We start from the raw sequence: 19,188 nt of genomic DNA, 5'->3' as shown, positions 1-19,188 counted from the left end.
TTGGGCTATGGCATCTGAGCCCAGAGAGGACACACAAACCCTACCAGGACAGCAGGCGACACTGGGCCCTGAGTTGGCCAAATGCTTGGCTGGTTGTGTGAATCCAGCGACTTTGGGCTTGTGGTCCTGTCTCTAAATGGTTCCCCTTCTGCACTCCCACTGACTGGCTGGGAGATAGCTCCTCTCCTTTTAGGACAGAGATTCCCCTCCCCAGACCATATTTACCCTGCCCTGCACAATGCTTGCAAGTAGAACAGGCTCTTAATCCCAGCCTTTCTTTTTTGTCCAGCCCTCCACACACCACGTACAGTAATGCAGCCATTCTGGTCTCCTCCTCGGTGTGCACAATAGTCCCAACCAACCTGACTTTCACTGTGCAGCAGGCCTTCCTCACAGACTTGAGCGAGAGGAGCAGAATAGTTCAGTTTGATAGGAACTGCTTAGGGGATCACTGGATCTGTGACCTCTCTGGCAGGGAGGGAGCTTGCTCAGGACTGTCCCAAGGGAGGCAGTTAGCTGAGCTTCTGCCCTGGGGACCAACAAGAGGACAGATGGCCATTGTTTTTCTTCAACCTGAGGCTGGAGCCCAGGGCAGGAGAGGAAGGTCCAGGCCCAGATCCCCTCACATTCTCCTCAGCAGCAGAACCTTTTTTTTTTTTTTTTTTTTTTTTTGCCTTTGCTCCCTGCAGACTCCTTTTGCAGACTCGCTGCCCTGCAATGGTCTCGATCTCTCCTTACAGGAGAGAAGCAGGGTGGTGAGCCCCACTTGTGGAGGTTAGAGCAGGAAGGGGCTGTGGCCTGTAGAGCCCCTGGGCTTCCGCAGGACACCCTTTCCTCCTGCCATAGTTTTCACTTCAAAGAACCAACTTAATTCTTTTCATCATCCACAGCAGTGCAATGACAGTTGAGATTTGTTGATTTAGATAAGCTCTGAGAAAGTTACTCCCCCCCCCCCTTTTCCTTTTGCAGCGGCTGGAGGGGTAATTCCAAGCTGCTTGCTTCTGTGGCAGCATGGAGCTGTTCTGTGGCTGCAAACCTCACCCATCTATCTTCTCCACTGGGAGAGAGAAAGCCGGCAGTGTCCATCTAGGCTGGGCTGGAGATCCAGGTGCTTCTGTGGGCAACATGGCTTTAAGCTCTGCCTGTTTTGGAAACCGGAAGGGAGCTAGGTCATCATGATAGCCCAATGAGCTATTGGATTCTGGGTCTGGGTCTTGTCCCTTCTGTTTGGTTCTAAGCCTGGGAAGCAAACGGGTGGAGGGAAGAGTGTTTTTTATATAGGGACAGATGGAAGCATCCACTTTGCAAGGTGGGAAGGCTTCCATAATTCCCACCGTAAGGAAGTAGAGGAAGGATATGTCTGCCTCCAGGGAAGAAGTGGGCAATTCTGGGTTTTACCTTCTTCTGGGCCTCCTTTTAGGCTGCACTTCGTTGGGTATAGGCAGAGACAGGCTAATCGGCACTTCTCCTGCCAGTCGTAGCCTCTTTTTAAAGCCAATACAAGCAAGGTGCTTGTGTTTATGAGTGTTACAACCATAGCCGACTTGACTCATTTCACGCTCACCGAGGTTTTCCAAAGTGCCAGGACACACAAATCACGGCCACTAGCACTTTACAGGGCTGTTTTATCTTCAAGACCACGTGGGACACACAACACCATGGGAGTTGAATTGTGACTGGTGCCTTTCATGGGAGGAATGAGCAGGTGTCACCTCCTAATTTAGAGTTCAGTTGGCTGAACGCTGCCAGACCTGACCTTGCCCTGATTACAAGATGAAGTGGTTACAGATATCAGCCACTACCTACTGCCTTCAGCCCCTCTGCTTGCGGGGCAGGGCAGCTTCCCCAAGCCCTCCTGCTATGTTCCAGAGCCCTCCTGGACAGGCATCCTGTGGAAATGATGGAAATACCCCAGGTTTTGGCCAGTGAGCCTGTAAGGGAAAGTCCCTTTCCTGGCTTCAGAGTGGGTAGTCAGTCTGGAAAGTGGGGCTACAGCTCTAGGTGCGGCTCTAGGGAACAGTCCTGGGGACGAGCAGGTGGGTGGTTCTGGCAGCGGACAGGGCTGCCGCTGCCCACAATGCTGTGCCCCTTAGATCCTCTTTCAATCCCGCTTTTGTCTCTTCTCTGGGTGCAGCTGCCAAAGTGTGTTCTGGAATGAAAGTCTCTGTGCCCTTGGGGCTTGGCCACGTGGCTGCCTCCTCCTCACCTGGACTTTGCTACAACACGCACAGGCATCTGGGGCTGAGACTCCAGCTGGAACTTACAAAGGCCTGGCCCCAAAGCTGCCCAGCGTCCAGCATCCCTATGGGGTCCAGGGTCTTGTCCTCCTGCCCTCCTCTCTCTGGAGACTCTGGAGAAAAGTTTTTGATGGGGCCAAGAGACATCCTTGGCTGGAGGGATCACTGAGCACAGCTGTCCTGGGATGTTGTCCTCCAGTAGAAGAGTAGGGTGGCATCTGGGGAGACAGGGTAACAGTGCCCTGGACCAGGATCTGAAGAGTGCGGTCAGCGCGGAGACTGACTGCACCTGGGGCATTAGTGAAGGCAATGTCTAGCCCAGAATTTCATTTCTTCCCTCTGTTCTATCCTTGCAGCACAGGGAAAAGGACCAGAGAGGAAAATCTAGGTTCCCCCTCCTCTGTGCTGGACCATCAGACTGGCTCTCAGAGCCAGAATGCATCACTGCAATTCCCAGTGCAAATTGAACAACAAAAGGCTGTTAACTCAAACATCATCTGTCCTTCTAGATGTTTGAGCTTGGAGCGTTTGCCAAGCAGAGCCTCAGATCAGAAAGACCCAGGCTGGGAAAGTCAGTCACATGAGGGGTTGACTTTGAATCTTTCAGGACAATGCCAGCACATATAGGAGCCTATGAATACCACATAAACCTTTGACCTAGCATACAATCGAAGAACTTTAGTGGGCAGAGAAGAACTGTACACAGGTATCCTATTGTTAGTGAGACAGTATTTGTGGACGGAATCTCAGAAAAATGAAAAGGCAGCTGGATGAGGGGCCTGAACACAGGGACCTTGTAGGTTTCTTGTCTGGGGTTTTCATGGGAAAGAATGTCACCTATGGTAGTTTGAATAGAAATGACCCTCACACTGTCGCCAATCTGAATGTTTGGTCATGGGGGTGTGGTCTTGTTGGAGGAAATGTGTCACTGGGGAAAGACTTTGAAGTTTCAGAAGCTCAAACCAGGCCCAGTGACTCTCTCTTTTCCTGCTACCTGCACATCCGGATGTAGAACTCTCAGCTGCTTCTCCAGAACCATGTCAGCCTGCATGCTGCCATGCGCTCTACAGGATAATGATGGGCTAAAACTCTGAAACTGTAAGCAAGCCACAATTAAATGCTTTCTTTTATGAGTGACCATGGTCACAGCAAAAGAACACTATCTAAGACAGTACCCAGTGGTAAAACAAAAAGTTACATGGCTGTTCTCCAAAGCCTCTTACTGCATACGTACATGTGATTGCACCCGGAAAACACGTCAGTCAATAGAAGGTGTCAAGACACCCAGTGATGGTTTCACGGTCCAGTGTAGAAATAAGAAGAGTGGGTGGACAGGTGGACAGGTGAGATTAGCCTCTCCTTGCCGTTCTGAGGTCTGATTTCTCAGTGTACTTCCCACTTTTTAGCTTGTCATTTGGAACTGGTCTTTTGTACTCTTCTCCAGGGCTTCCCATCAGCTAGGACCAAGTCATCAACACCCAGGAAAAGCCTCTAATGTTAGGGAACATTTATATATAGGTCTGAGTTTGCAGTGGCATGTCCCCTTTAAGTGGTCATTTAGGGAAGAGTGCCAGTGACCCAAGGCAGCTCTGAAAAGATAAGTGCTCTTCTGACCAGTGGAGGGAACAGCACAGATTCCCAGTTAAAACTCCAGGGTAGCTGGAGGCAGTGGCCAGTGTAATGGCCACCACTAATGGCTGTGTCAGTAGATCACACAGGACTGTCCCCAAGGAGAGCTCTCTCTCTCTCTCTCTCTCTCTCTCTCTCTCTCTCTCTCTCTCACACACACACACACACACACACACACACACACACCGTTTCATAGCATTTTCCTTGAAATTCAATTAATTGAAGGCCCCAGATAAAAGGAACACATTCTTAATGGCTATAAAGTAACCTGAGGGGGGAGACGGAGCTGTGGAGCTCAACTTCAAAGCATGACAGAAATACTTACTGTCTTCCTTTAAAAGTCGTCAGATCAATGAGTGAATCAGTTAAAATTACTTGCGCATTTAGCAACCTTTTCATTTTCCATTTGGAAAAGGTGAGGCTGTGCGCGTATTGTCCGTGATTCAATCTCCTGAGAGGAAACTGTGGCTGACACCAGGTTGGAACTGGCCTGGGCTCAAGACTCCAGGTTCTTTGGCCAGAAGGCTGCATGTGCCTTTGCTGAAACACCGGCAGAAGGCTGAGCCTCAGACAGCAGGACCACTGTGTCTCGCAGTTTTGGAGGCTACAGGCGTGAGCTCAGGAAGTTGACATGGAAGTTCTTCTCTATCAGTTGCTGGCAAGATTTGGGGTCACCTGTGCACTCTGCAGGTCTTTCTGCCCTTTCTGTCTGTGGAACACTCTCTACACTTGTGCTTTTTAAAGACTGTAGTCACATTGGTCGGAGCCCATCCTGCCCCAGTACGACATCATCACGACTGTGTCTGCAACCATCCTGCTTCCAAATAAGGTCACATTTTGATATGCTGGACATTAGGAACACAAACAGACTCACAATGGATGGGTGGCACTAGACTCGTTTTATTTCTTCAGGTTGAACATCCCAGCCTCTAGTTACTGCATTATAGCTTTCAGGAGGGTGAGCTTCTCTCTCTGTTACTCCCCATCTCTCCCCAAGTGTCCTCTAGGGCAGATACCATTGTATTCTTGGTTTCTAACTTCATGAAGTTGACCCCTGAGCCTTTTGACAGCACCGTAGGAAGCAAGACTCAGCGCTTACTTGACCATTGCCTGACATTCATTCCAAGTACTCTTCTTTCTCTCTCTCTCTCTCTCTCTCCCTCCCTCCCTTCCTTTCTTCCTTTCTTTTTTTCTGGCTTATTTATTTTGCGTACTTTGTTCTATATGCATGTACATCTGCAGGCCAGTAGAGGGCACCAGATCTCATTACAGAGGGTTGTGAGCCATCATGTAGTTGCTGGGAATTGAACTCAGGACCTCTGGAAGAGCAGTCAGTGCTCTTGATCTCTGAGTCAGCTCTCCAGCCCTATCAATTTTTTCTTTACTGTTCTCTCCCTGTTAGGCTAGAATGGATGTTTCTCAATATTTGTGTTTGTTGTTTTCTGATTTTCTCCTGGCACAGAGGATATGGTAGGCATTTGATGATGTAGATACACAAAGAAACACAACTGATACCCTCCAGGAAAGGAGAGCAAAGAGCACATTTAGCAGGGGCTTAGACAAGGAAACACATGGTCATTCTGGATGGGACTTAAGATTTTACCTACCCATTGGCTGTGTACTGAGTGCCTGTCACTTCCTGATGTGAAAAAGACTCCAGATGTCCTCCATTAACGCAGGAGGAGAAGGTAGATTCTGTGGTCTACGAGTGCCCAGAGAGGCAACAGCACTCACATTGTGGATAAGTGCATAAATGTGACCAGGAAAATGAAGGCAAAGCAGGCTTCCGGTCTTTCATGCTGTAGCAGGTATGGCTTAGCCAGAGACAGTGGCTCACAGGGAATCATGGAGAGAATGAAGAAGCAGAGATCTAGGGTGCCATTGAGGACAGGGGCAGCAAAGGAGGACAGGCACAGGAGTAGAGATGATTCTGGTACTTCCCCCCCTGCTGAGCAACACTGGGCTTTCCCTGCCCCATGCTTGTTATGCCAGGAAACTGTGGCACACTGCAGGTGTGTGAGGCCCTAGTGCAGCCCACCTCATTTCGGTCTCCATGGCCTCAGAATGTCCTTGGCTGGAGGAATGAAAGTGGATGATGTCTGATCCTTCCACGAAGAAGCCCTTAAGAGCCACGGAGCAGCACACCTCTGCCCTTTCCTCTATGGTGACAAGCAGTGTTCCACACAGCGGAAACCCTGCAGTCTGGCTCCCTGATACAGTGACATGGTGTAGAGCCTCTGCCCACCTCTGAGACACAGGGCCAGCTGGTTACAGTAGCACAGCCTGCTCCTCCCCACTGATACAAGGTAGATAAATAAGATCACAATGTGATGTATCATTATGGGATTATACTATAATAAAGTTGTGAATTGTATAATTATACATTATAGCACAATTGTAGATTATGTGACTGTATATTATAGCTTTACCACAGAGGAAGCAACTGAGCAGAGGTATTATATGTATTATTTTGTGGTTCTGGGTCTGGAACTCAGGCCTTTGAACTTTTGCTAGTCAAGTTCTCAATGACTAAGCTATATTCCAAGTTCTTATTGTTGTTTTTTCCTTTCTTAAAACATTTTTCTCTTATTCTTATGATTATGCCAGGGATATTATAATTTTCATTATATCATTTCTCCCTTCCATTTTTTCTCTTAAATCCTGCCATATACTCATCCTTGCTTGCTTTCAAATTCATGGTCTCTTTTTCCATTGTTATTACATGCATAAATGTATACGCATGTGTATGTATGTATACACAAATATTCTTAACTACAATCTGATTCATCTGCATGACATTACTTGTATGTATGTTTTCAGATCAAGGAAGACAATTTGGTTTTGCATAACCAACCAATGTGCTCTTTCCCGGGAAAGACTACTTTTTCTGCTTTCAGTATTCCTCAATTCCCTGCAGCTCTTTGTGCAGGGCGGAGACCTTATGGGCTTTCCTCCATCCACTTTGGACTCATAATGTTTTTGTCCTTGCTCAGCTCATGTTTGGGTAGTCATGTCTGTGAGACTTCATGAGTGTAGCTTCCAACATTACTAGAAGACCAGCCTCTCACGGCAAAGGGCTCTTACAATCCTGTGACATCTTGCACAATGTTTCCTTGGTCTTAGGTGGGGGAGTTGTTTTCTAGACGCAGCCATTGAAACTGGGCTCCACAGCTCTGAGTTTTGGTTGGCTATGGTTTTCTGTAATGGTCTCCTCCTGTTTCAAAGAGAAGTTTCCTTAATGAGGAGTGGTGAGGATATTTCTCAAGTAGGTCCTGGGGCAGGACACAGGAAGGTTTGCTCTATCTGCCATGTAGCTCAGGGTAGCCTTGACCTCATGTGCTCCTGTCTCCACTTACCACTTACCTAGAATCACAGGTCTAGGTCACCACATTGAGCTCAGACAATTCTCTCTCTCTCTCTCTCTCTCTCTCTCTCTCTCTCTCTCACGCACACACACACACACACACACACACAAAGGTCACAGGACAAGGCACGTGTGAGTGCTTTAATCTGGGCTCTCTGTTCAACCACACACACTATCTGAAAGGAAGAGTAGAATGTAAAGACGACATATTCATTGTCAAGGATGTAGCTCAGTAGTAGGGTACTCATTCAACTTGTGCGAGGTCTTGAGTCTGATCGTCAACACTGTAAAATAACAACAACAACAACAACACATTTGTATGAAAACACACACACACGGCAATGCTAATTGAAGACTGGAAAACCAGAAGTCAGTCTTTTGTTCTCACAGGAACCTTGAACATCATTTTAAAGGTTGTTTTATCTCTTTTGGCCTTCTCCACAGGAGGCTATTCTAGGCTCACAGTTGAGAGCAAATTGTGCACTGAAGGATTCTTCAGTGTGACTAGGAAAATACCAGTAAAACTCAGGATCCTGGTTCAATGTGCAAAAGGCCAGAGATGTCTTAATATGACCCCCAAATTCCAAGCCGCTGCTTTGTAGTTTAAGGCAAGTAAAAACATTTAATATTTGATAGCTTTAATAACAATCATTCACATTAATAGTTTAACAGAAATGTTTTGTTTTAATGTGACCAAATCCATTACCTCCTGTTAAGGTATCTGCTCCCTGTTACTTTTTAATTTTTTTAAATTTCAGTTTGCACATGCAGGCCTTTGATATCTATGATGTTTCTGCTTTGGGGACATGGTGTAAGGCAGAACTCAGAATCTCTTTGTTTATGACTGATCCTCTGATCATTACTAAAGGCATTGTTCTTATCACATAAATCTGACATTCCTGTTTATATTCTTTAAGTATAAATCTTTTACAATGAGATTTGTTATAATGTAAAAAGTGATTGGTCCAGCTGTAGGAGCTTGTAAACCCTGTCACCTCTCAGTTGTCCACACGGTATATTGATTCAATAACAGATGCGCTGTATGGAGTGTGGGGGAGATTAATGACCCCAGAAGGAAGTGATGGCATTAGAGAGATCCAGAGGTTCTCTAGTGAGCCAGCCACTGCGTTTACTGCTATGTGTCTCCATGTTCTTCTTTATAAGGAGAAAGCTTAGGGACTGTATTGTTTAGCCTCTTGAGTCTACATGTGCTTCTGAAGTGAAGCTCACCACTGAGATGGGGGGAGGAAGGGATGACTGCAGTTTTTACATGAATACAACTTCAAAGAAAGTAGTCCACTGCTTATTCTGACTTACCCTTTGGCTGATGTATTAATTTTAAATCTGGTTTTATTTTTTTTAAATTTTGTGTGTATGTGTATGAGTTGTGAAGATGTGGGCATGCCACGACACACATGAAGATAAGAAAATAGCTTTCAAGAATCAATTCTTCTCTTCCACTTTGTGGGATCTGGGGACCAAACTCAGGTCATTAGTCCTGTGCACGGGGGCCTCTCCTCACTGAGCATTTTGCTGCTCCTCTGGTGTACCAATTACATTTCTCTTAATGTCATGAATTCCCACCAGAATCAACTTAAGGCAGGCTAAATTCACTTTGGTTTAGAGTATATTGTCCACCACAATGGCTGTGCAGCCAAAATGACTGTCTACAGCAGTAGGAACTGGGAGTGTGGCTTTCTAAATCTCAGCAGTGAACTGGAGCTAGAGAGCTAGAGGCTCAGCATAGCTCTCAAGACCTTCCCTCTAGTGGTCTTTTTTTCTTTTAATCAACTATGCCTTGTTTCCTAAAACAGTGCCATCAGCTGGGGATGAGGTGTTCACATACATGAACATATGGGAGTAGAATTTTACATTCAAATCATAAGGGCTGAGGTCCATCTGCTGAGCAAACCTAGCTGGTGTTCGGGATGAACTCTGACCCCTGTGCCTGCTCTCATTTACAAGAGGAGTGACATGCTTTTCTCTGCAGCCTCACATGTGGTACCTGCTGTATAGCAGGTGAGATGCTTTGGATGATGAGAGAGGGAATAAGAAAGCAGCATCTACAGCTGGTGTATCTGGGCAGGAGCAGAATTCAGGGTGTGTGTACCTGGGCAGGAGCAGCATGCAGAGTGTGTGTACCTGGGCAGGAGCAGAATTCAGGGTGTGTGTACCTGGGCAGGAGCAGCATGCAGAGTGTGTGTATCTGGGCAGGAGCAACATGCAGGGTGTGTGTACCTGGGCAGGAGCTATATGCATGATGTGTGTACCTGAGTAGGAGCAGCATGTAGGGTGGGTGTACATGTGCAGAAACAGCCTGCAGGGCAGGCATATTTGGGCAGAAATATCACCCATAGCTAGGGACAGCACCCCGGGTGGGTGTACCTATTCAAGTGTGAGGCTTTTCCCAGGGTTAACAGATGAAGGGCTGGTGGGTCTGAGAGCATCAGGTGAGGCTCCCCCTGGCTTTTCAATATCACACACTCTGTGATAGGAATTGCCTGTGATAGGAATATTCCATGTATATGGAATATACATGGAAAGGTGTTGGTGGCCACACTACTTGGGGGGAAGGAGTAGAGAACTTGCTAAGGTGACTGAATTTGATGAGGTATTCCCCTTAACCCCAATCCTTTGAGTCTGCCTCTGCGTGGCATTGTGGCACAACATACATTTGTTCACTGTGTATGGTGAGAACTCATACCTTTCTGAGACACACACCCCAGACACTACCTTGTTAGTTGGGTTTTGAGTGTGGAACCGCTTTCCAGGAGACATCAACGTGGTAGTTTGGTATGGAGAGCTCATCCTCTTTTCCTCTGCAGATGTCAGACGCCGACTAACCAAAGTGCTGAACACAAGGTTTGCATTAGCGGCCGGCTCTAGCACCAACAAATGAGTTCGATCAGGTTGACAGGTTAAGTGTTGAAGCTTTGATAAGCTTTGGCTAGCAAGAGACTTCCCACCTATGCCCAGGACACGGTGCAGGCCTGACAACAGGATGGAGGCAAAGAAACAATGTCCAGCTCTGGGCTGGCTCCTGAGAAGAGACCCCTCCCAGCTTAGCTACACTGTTGCAAAGACATTGTTTGGCATTTTGAGGCATCTAACATCCTGGGTCTACTGGCTCAGAAGCTGGCGGGACAAGGGCTGCACCTTCTGGCTGTGCTGTATGGAAGGAACCATTTACTAGGCGTCCTTGGTCTAGTCTCTGTGGGCACTCCACCTGGCCTCACACTGTCCCTCAGACCTATTCCTCATTTCTCACAATGACACTCGCTCGAGGGTCCTTGAGAGATGAAGGAGAAAATGCAGGCGTGACCTGGCGGCCAGCCTATTTGGCACACTCTAAATAAGAAGAATGGCCCACCATGTTCCAGAAGTAGTGTGGGCAGCTGGAACTGGCCTGCGGACGACTCTATACTCCATGTCTTCTTTCATGTGAGCACATAGAGACTCTGGTGTATGGGTACTCACTGTCCAATCTGAGGCAATGTGCTAACCAACCACAGCCGATAGGTTTCCACTATGCAAGGAGCTGTTTATGTAAAGCAGACGGTAGTGACAGCAGAGAGAAAGAGACTTCTTTCTCTCTCTCTTGTTCACTCAAGCTCACTTGGCATATGTGTAGGCAAATGGGCCTGTCATTTTGTTCAAACCCTGGCTACCCTATCCATTGGCATAGAAATGACATTATTTGCGGTCCTAGATCTTCATCATTTGGAGCTGCCTCCCCAAAGCATTCAGAAGCATTTGATGTTTTCCCTTCGCTTCAGTTCTGAGAGCTGTTCTACCAACTGAGCACTGGATGAGCCAAAGAGATTTCTGTGGGCGACTTGCTGAGAAGCACAGAGTATTTGGTTTGCAGACACGAATTTTTGCCCTAATTCTCATTTTGTGGCTGGGACAAGACAGAAGCCCAGAGAGGAGGCAGACGCAGCCACATGCGGCTTATGTCCTGGGAACAGCAAGGAGGTAGAATGGGAGGGGGGGGGGCAGTTTCCACAGGAAGCCCAGAAATAAAAGACTGTTCAATTTGATGATGGCTCTAAGCTCACCTGTAAGTCATGGCAGCCTGGTTCAATATTGTGAGTCCTGGACAGCTTGGATTATTGTCACATCGTAGAAGCAAGATCTCTTTATTGGCTGCGGATCCCTGAAGCCTGTGCCCAACAGGAAATCAATGCATATCTTCCCGGCCTCACTGCCTCCAGGAGTCTCATCTTCTGATGTGTGTTTTTGGTCAGCTTCACAGTCTGCTTCTGTCTCTGGATTATGGCTTTGGTTTGAACTCTCATTTCTCAGTTCCAAATTTCAGATTCTCACATCTCCTTGGCATTAAGTGGCAGAGCATGGTTCGTGAGCACCAGGCTGTCTCAGAGTGCTACCTGCACAGAGAAACAAACAGAGTATTGTATCCATCCAGTGCTCACCTTTGGCTCGGCTTTATTTGGATGCCCTCCCTCATAGTGAGCTTCCCGTGGACAAGAGGCTAACATTACAGGCAGCCCGGAGCATCAGAGAAAGTCTGCATGTGTTGTTGTATCTTGGTCTTGTGTCTTCTCCTGAGTGGCTGGGCTACACAACTCACAAAGGAGAAGACGGAACAGCGTTTGATAGGCAGATAAACTATGACCCCTGCCCTGTACCATGGGGCTCCAGGGATTGTCACAGTAACTCCGGGTTTTCCTAGAAGATCCATGCCATGAGACCAAGCTGCTAAGAGCAGACTTCAGAGGGCGTGGAGGGCTTTCAGATTAACTGTAACTTGGATTCTGTCTGGAAATGGAGTGTAGGGCTCAGAGGATCAGGTGTCATTTAATAGCATCTCTTCTGCTAGTTGGAGCAGTTTTGGGTTCCATGGTCAGAGATTGCTGAGACTCTGTTCCTACTTTGACTTTAATATGATCCAAATGGTCTACACGTTTGATTCATTGATTCCTGTCCTTACAGAGGCTTCAGCAGCACCTTCTTGGGTGACGAGAAGCCTTGCCACCCTGTTTACTGGTTCCTTCTGACAAGGCCTTGGAGTCCTGATAGTATCTACTTTTGAGAACAAGATTCTTTGGACTTATCTTGGATACCTTTATAATCAATGGAGACACTGTGGTGCTAATGAATTGGAGATCATTTCAAGGCAGTGACTGAGAAAGCACGCATTCTTCTTTTTTTTTTATTGAGAAAAGGAAAAAAAAAGTATCTGCCTCCTCCCAACCTCCCATTTCCCTCCCCCTCCACCCACCCTTCTCCCCGACCCCTCAAACTCCTCTCCCCCTCCCTCTTCAGTCCAAAGAGCAGTCAGGGTTCCCTGCCTGTGGAAAGTCCTAGGTCTGCCCCCCTCCGTCCATGTCTAGGAAGGTGAACATCCAAACTGGCTAGGCTCCCACAAAGCCAGTACATGAAGTAGGATCAAAACCCCGTGCCATTGTCCCTGGCTTCTCATCAGCCCTCATTGTTCGCCATGTTCAGAGAGTCCGGTTTTATCCCATGCTTTTTCAGTCACAGTTCAGCTGGCCTTGGTGAGCTCCCATTAGATCAGCCCCATTGTCTTTCTTTTTTTTCTCAAAGTGAATTCTGTTGCCACCATCTGAGTGAGGCAGGGAGAGTTTTATTCTTATGATTACTTCACAAGTCTGGCACAGCTTTCTTTAAAAACGGAACAAATCACCACAGTGCCTTGGGCATACTTTAGAGCACACGGAAAGGCGTTGCAGTTTTCGTGCACGGCCGTGAGGCTTGCTGTGCTGGGGAGGTGGGTGCAGGGGCAGGCGTGGTCTGTGGCTCGAAGGGCACAAAGGGATGCAATAGCACAAAGGGAAGTCTCTGGGGGAACGAAAGAACTAAAAATCTAAAGAATTCTGTTTAGGACACCCTGGCAATGCATCCCAGGATTCTGCTGTGGTAGCTAGAGAAACCCTGGTCATCTTTCTGCGTTCTATTTGTTCTCAGTAATTCACAGCTCCAACCCTTGCTCACAATGAGGGTTGCACAAGGCCAAGGCTGCCCAAAGTACAATCCTAAACATCCCAGCAAGCGTGTACCTGAAATACAACCCCAAACATCCCAGCAGGCGTGTACCTGAAGGACAACCCCAACACTACAGAAGTAGCTGCTGAGTGTCGGGGCAACTTTGTCCTGTGGACCAGAATAAGGTCAGGCTGGGTCACTGCAGCTGAGGTTAGCCAGCCCTGGGCTACCTGTGTCCCCTTCATTGTTCCTGGTCCTTGTTAGGGAATCTCTGGAAGAAGAAAACCTGTATGGGTGGTCTGTTGCAGGAGAGAGGCTGGTTGGCAGAGAGGTGGTGGTTAGCAGAGGAAGGCAGATCTTTTACTGAGTTCCAGGTGTTTCCAAAGGCACAGGGCAGTGTTCATTAGAAGACACTGTCTGTCTGTAACTATTTACCTCCCTTTAAAGGCATACCATGAGAACTGTTGTGTTGAGTAAGAAAACGGATTGACTCAATGGTATGCTGGGTCACCTCCCAGGTAGGGCTGGGGTACTCGCTTACGGATGGCTCACTATGGACTTTCCTCCCCTCTGCGGCTTGCTGATGCTCTTCCCTTATGAGTTTGTAGCAAAGTTCCTTGGAATTGCAAGCGTTCTTGTCTAAACAATTGATTTTTATGGTACTCAGAACTGTTTTTTTTTTTGGTAAGCACCTCATTGGAGAAATATTCTTCAGTGTGTCTGCCAGCAAGCTGATGTAAAAAAGGGGCAGAATTCTCTCCACCACATTTCCATGGTTTAATTTATTGCCCCATTTCTGTGGCTTCAGGAAGAGTCAGCCAACGTGGGCTCTGGGGGCATCATGGGGGAAGGCTCTGATCACAGTGCAGCGGGACGCCAAGCCTGAGACAAATTGTGGCCTTCTTGCCAAGAAACAACTTTGAAGCCATTCCTCAGACACATGGAATTCCTCCCAGGCTCCCACTAACATTTCTGAGGCCCTCAGCCGGACTCGAAGGTGGAGTACTCTTAGCAGATGTGTCTGAATGAAGGGTGAATATGTCCCTCTGTTCAGCCACTCACACACGGCCAGCACATCCCTGCGGGAGCTCTGATGCTTTTACTCAAAAAGGATTCCCAGTCAGGTCTGATGTTTTAGCCCCCACTGGCTCTGCAAAGCATCTGCATCTATAGCACCCAGGATCACCCACATCTGCAGGGCCTCCTTGCTGCCTTGGGTGGTTGTGTGACCGGAAGGTATCTAGGGAGATGTCTTATTACTAAGAATGCTCACTTGAGTGTTGGGTCATTTGGGGTCTTTAGAGAATTAGAACCCACGTGATTTAGAAGTGGAGGGGATACCAAGAGGAATCACAATGGGGTCAACTCACATCTACCCAGAAGCTGACAGGCTGCCTATAAACAGTAGTAGGATTCAGTCCTTGGCCTCAGAATCGAGGGCCTCAGCCGGGCGATGGTGGCGCACGCCTTTAATCTCAGCACTTGGGAGGCAGAGGCAGGTGGATCTCTGTGAGTTCGAGACCAGCCTGGTCTACAGAGCTAGTTCCAGGACAGGCTCCAAAGCCACAGAGAAACCCTGTCTCGAAAAACCAAAAAAAAAAAAACAAGAATCCAGGGCCTCATGGTATCACTGCCCAAAGGCTGGGAGCCATGTTCTCTTACTCAAGAGCAGAAGAAGAGGCCCCTCCTCCTAGGGAGGCAGTGACTCCAATTTCTTTTGCCTGTCCTGTTGGTCCCCAGCAGATTGGACAGTGTTACCTACTTGGGAGGGTCAGGGTGAAGAACGATGAGGAAGCCACGTGCTCCAGGAGAGCTGGGGGAGGGAGTCTTGAAAAAGGCCCCCTTGGTATGAGCCAAGCTGATACCTGAAGGGATAGTCTGAATGAAGAAGAGATGGAGGAGCCCAGGGGCTAGAGTGGTCGGCCAGGCTAAGGGGAATGTGGCAGGCAGGCAGCGGAGGGATATGTGAGGAGTTGGATTTGTTCTAGGAGCCATGTAAGAAGTGGGACATTCTGCACAATGCAAACAATCACATCTTCCTTCATCTGAAACAGTCCTGGCTTGGGCTTGAGCAATGGTGCTGAAGAAAACCTCGAGGCTGATGTATCACTGCCTAGAAGCCGTAACTATGCTGGTATCTATATTCTAGGCTGGGGCTCCACTGCTGAGCAGCCATGATGACTTCATATTGATATTCTCCATAAGATTAGCCAGAAACCAGCATCCTGGCGAGTCTGAGCCCCTTCTTCCAGAGAGAAAGAGCCTTTGTTATCCTTAAGAGGGTGCTCCAATTCAGCAAACATGAGGACGATGTTTGCCTTAACCAGGCTACTTGGGGGCTATGTTCCATCCTGAATGGGAGCTCGGAGACATTGGCACACACTTTAACTTAGGAATAGGGCCAGAACAAAGCCAGGTGTACGTTCAGTGGCTCCAGGATCTTCCGCATGGTTAGACAGGAATGTGTGCATCATTAGATGTGTGCATCATGGGTAGTTCCCACGACCTGAGGGGTGGGTGATATGTAGCTTCTCTCTCACAGGATCTGCACCTACAGTGTTTTAGTTGGCTTTCTCTAGCTGTTGGAATAACTTTCCAGAGAGAGCGACTTACAGAGGAAATGACTCATGTTGGCTCCCAGCTTCAGAGGCTTCGGTTCTATGTACCTGAGAAAACTACCATGGTGGGGGGGAGTGTGTGGTAGAGAATGGAGCATCTAAAGGCTGAAGGGAGCAGAGAGAGGAGAAGGAACGGGTGTGGCCTTTCAAGGTACACGCCCCAGTGACCTATTTCCACCCCGGGGGATCTCAAAAGTAGCACCACCATATGGGGACAAGCATTCAACACACCAGCCTGCCAGGGAGATTTCAGATTCAACTGTAGCACCTGCCTCCTTGTGGCTGGGGGAGGTCAGGATGGTTCTGAGAATCACAGTGTCTCTTCTGAGTGGAGGCAGTGAAGAACCCTTGGATGGTTGTTCAAGCTCTCTCTCCCTGGTCTTGTAGTTCACAGGGACCACAGGCTGAGCTGAAAAAAGTTGCAGACAGTCTAGCTGTAGAGAACTTCTGTCTCAGGAGTTGTCATTGCTGATCCGACCCAGGGGACTCTGAAGGACAAGTCCCAAATTATAGAGGCAAATCACCAGTTAGTTATTTTACCCAGGGTTATCTCAACAGGCCCACAGCAAAGCACAGAGATTTGGGGGGACTGGAGGACGATGGGAGGCTGTACTTGTCTCGTGGATGCCACAAACTCAACTCCCATGGCGAAATCTGTGAATTTACTGGTTATTCTACCTCATCAGCTTTCTGTTTTACTTAACTCTGCCCTGAAAGTAAATTATTTGAGATAAAAATGAAAAGTTGTTTGTGTGCAAGTTCAAGAATCAAGTTCTCAATGGATTTGCTGCTTAGATCCGTGTGTTTGAGACTCAAGTTCTGAGTGGGTTTGCTGCTTAGACCCGTGCATTTGAGACTGCCTGGCAAAACTACGTCTGTCAGAACAAAACTCAGCACTCTTTAGCAGGAAATAACAGAACCCAGACTCCCTAAAACTCTGTTCAGTGTCTACTATACAAACAGAAATTACTAGACGCTCTATAAAGGTGAAAAAGGAAAGCAAATGGACTCACATCCACAAGCAACCTGCACGTTGAGTGAGCGAAAACACTGATAGAGTTTTTTAAAAAATATTTATTTATTATGTATACAATATTCTGCCTGTGTGTATGCCTGCAGGCCAGAAGAGGGCACCAGACCTCATTACAGATGGTTGTGAGCCACCATGTGGTTGCTGGGAATTGAACTCAGGACCTTTGGAAGAGCAGGCAATGCTCTTAACCACTGAGCCATCTCTCCAGCCCCACTGATAGAGTTTTTATAAATCTGTTACAGACAGAACGTACAGGAAAACACAGATGGAGACAATTAGCAGAGAACCAGAGAGTAGGGAGGCAAAACAAGGAGTCTAGCATTGAAAACTGCAGTTTCTTGCATTAAAACATTATCTCAGGTAAAAGCAAACTGGACATAGAAGAGAGGATACATCCCCTCAAAAACAAGCAATAGAAGGGATTCAGTCTCAGGCTTATGAGAAAAAGTGAATCAGAGGGGAACAGAAGCCAAACAGAGCAAGCTACACATGTGAACCACCAGCAGCAGAATAGACATGACACCTGGAAGCCCAGGAGGACATGAGGAAGCAAAGGCGTAAAAGAAATACTCAGTGATCTACCTGTCAGAGCTCTTCTCGAATCTGAAGTTCAACCTTACAGTACCCAAAGGCTCAGAAAACTGCCAGCAGGAAAAATATACCCAAAGGAAAGGAAACAGGGACACGATAGCCAATGTCTGTAACCCTCAACTGTGGAGGAAATCTACAACAGTCGGAGAAAACCAAAAAGATGTGCATTAGGACGCAGCATGTGAGGACTGACCTCAGCAAAGCAGTGCTGCAAAGATGGGAAGGGGTCTCTGCTAGAATTCTGAAACCGATTAACCAGCTAGCGCTTCCTTCCCTTCTTCAAGGAAAAGAGGGACTGGCAAGACTCCGCAAACTAGAAGACTAGATTTACAAGGCTACTCCTCAAGTGTACAAACAGTTGCTAGAAAAGACTGTTCAGGAGCACTGCCTGCTCATTGCACAGGGAACACAGGGGTGTATGTAGCTTTCCTGAGTTGTCTGTCACTCTGAGATGGGCTTTGCAGTGATGCAGCCATCTTTGAATCTCCTGCTCTTCTGCAGGCAATAAACTAACAGGTTCGCCAAGCTAGACCTTCATGGGATCTTAGCATTGGTCTGTCATTGGTGCCCTAGCTGGCGTGAATAGATATTTGTTCATATGTCCCAAGAAACTGTCACAGGCTACCATACCACTAAAGCCATCGCTCAGCTCTGAGTGCTGCACCCACACATTAAAAAAATATAGAAGCAAAAATTAAATGACTCATTTCCAACTGAGCTGGTACCCTGGAAAGTCTAACTAATTGTAACACGATGGCAGAGCAGAGAGAGGATGGTTCTAGATATAATGACACAAGAGGACAAGAGGAAGCTGTCGGTGCTCTGGGAGCAGTGGGATGAAGGGGGCTGGCAGCAAGCAGGTGTGTTCCAAAGTAGCCGAGGGCAAGGATTCTTCCATGTTCCTAATGTAAATAAAGGATACACCTGTGAGGGGGTGAGCCTGCCACTGACACCGACCCCAGAACTGCATAGTATACATACATGCACATATCTGTACCCCATTAGTAAAGGCAGCTTAACAATTAGAAGTGAAACTTGTCACAATGAATGATAAACAGCAAGATAAACATAAGCACCCCTTTCCTTGGCTCTGCCTAAACTTCTCGAGCAAGCAAAAGTAATTAAAAATGCATAGTGAGTTCTGTGATGTATGTAGAAAAAGCAAAACTATATATATGCAGAGAGAGGATATGTTAAAAAAAACAGCAACACACAAGTTAGGAAGTGTAGGAAATAGCATTGCTCGTGAAGTGATGTCACGTGAATTCCAGGTTTGCAGTGTAAGTTCAGAGAGTAGAGGATTGCTACCATATTAACCAGAAGATCAAGGAGCCTAAGTACAAAGCAGATACATGCTGAATAAAGCAGCAGCATTAATGGAATCCTACTGGCACATCAGGTTAGGGGAGCACAGGGTTTTTCAGTTTATGGACATGGAGCCCAACAGAATGTGTTGGTTGCAGCCAGTGCAGCAGCTGCAGGGGAGCACATAGCATCAGACAGTGACAGTAAACACGAGAGGCTGAGAACCAAGCATGGTTTCCTTCCCAAGAAGCTTTAAACAGAAAAGGAAACGAAATCCAATCAAACCACAAAAATTAAAGTAGAAACTACATTAAACCATAGAGAAAGACCTATAAAACTAGGAGCCAGTTCTTTGAAAATTTAAATATTGATAGGTTTCCAGAGACTGGGCGGGAAAGGGTTAGACAACACAGACTCTTAGGAACCGGGATGGGAATGTTCCTG

The sequence above is a fragment of the Microtus oregoni genome, unplaced genomic scaffold (assembly GCF_018167655.1).
Source record: "Microtus oregoni isolate MIOR12 unplaced genomic scaffold, Mior012 000040F_ref0000088, whole genome shotgun sequence".
NCBI lineage: Eukaryota > Metazoa > Chordata > Mammalia > Rodentia > Cricetidae > Microtus > Microtus oregoni.
Note: the sequence above shows the minus strand (reverse complement) of the source record.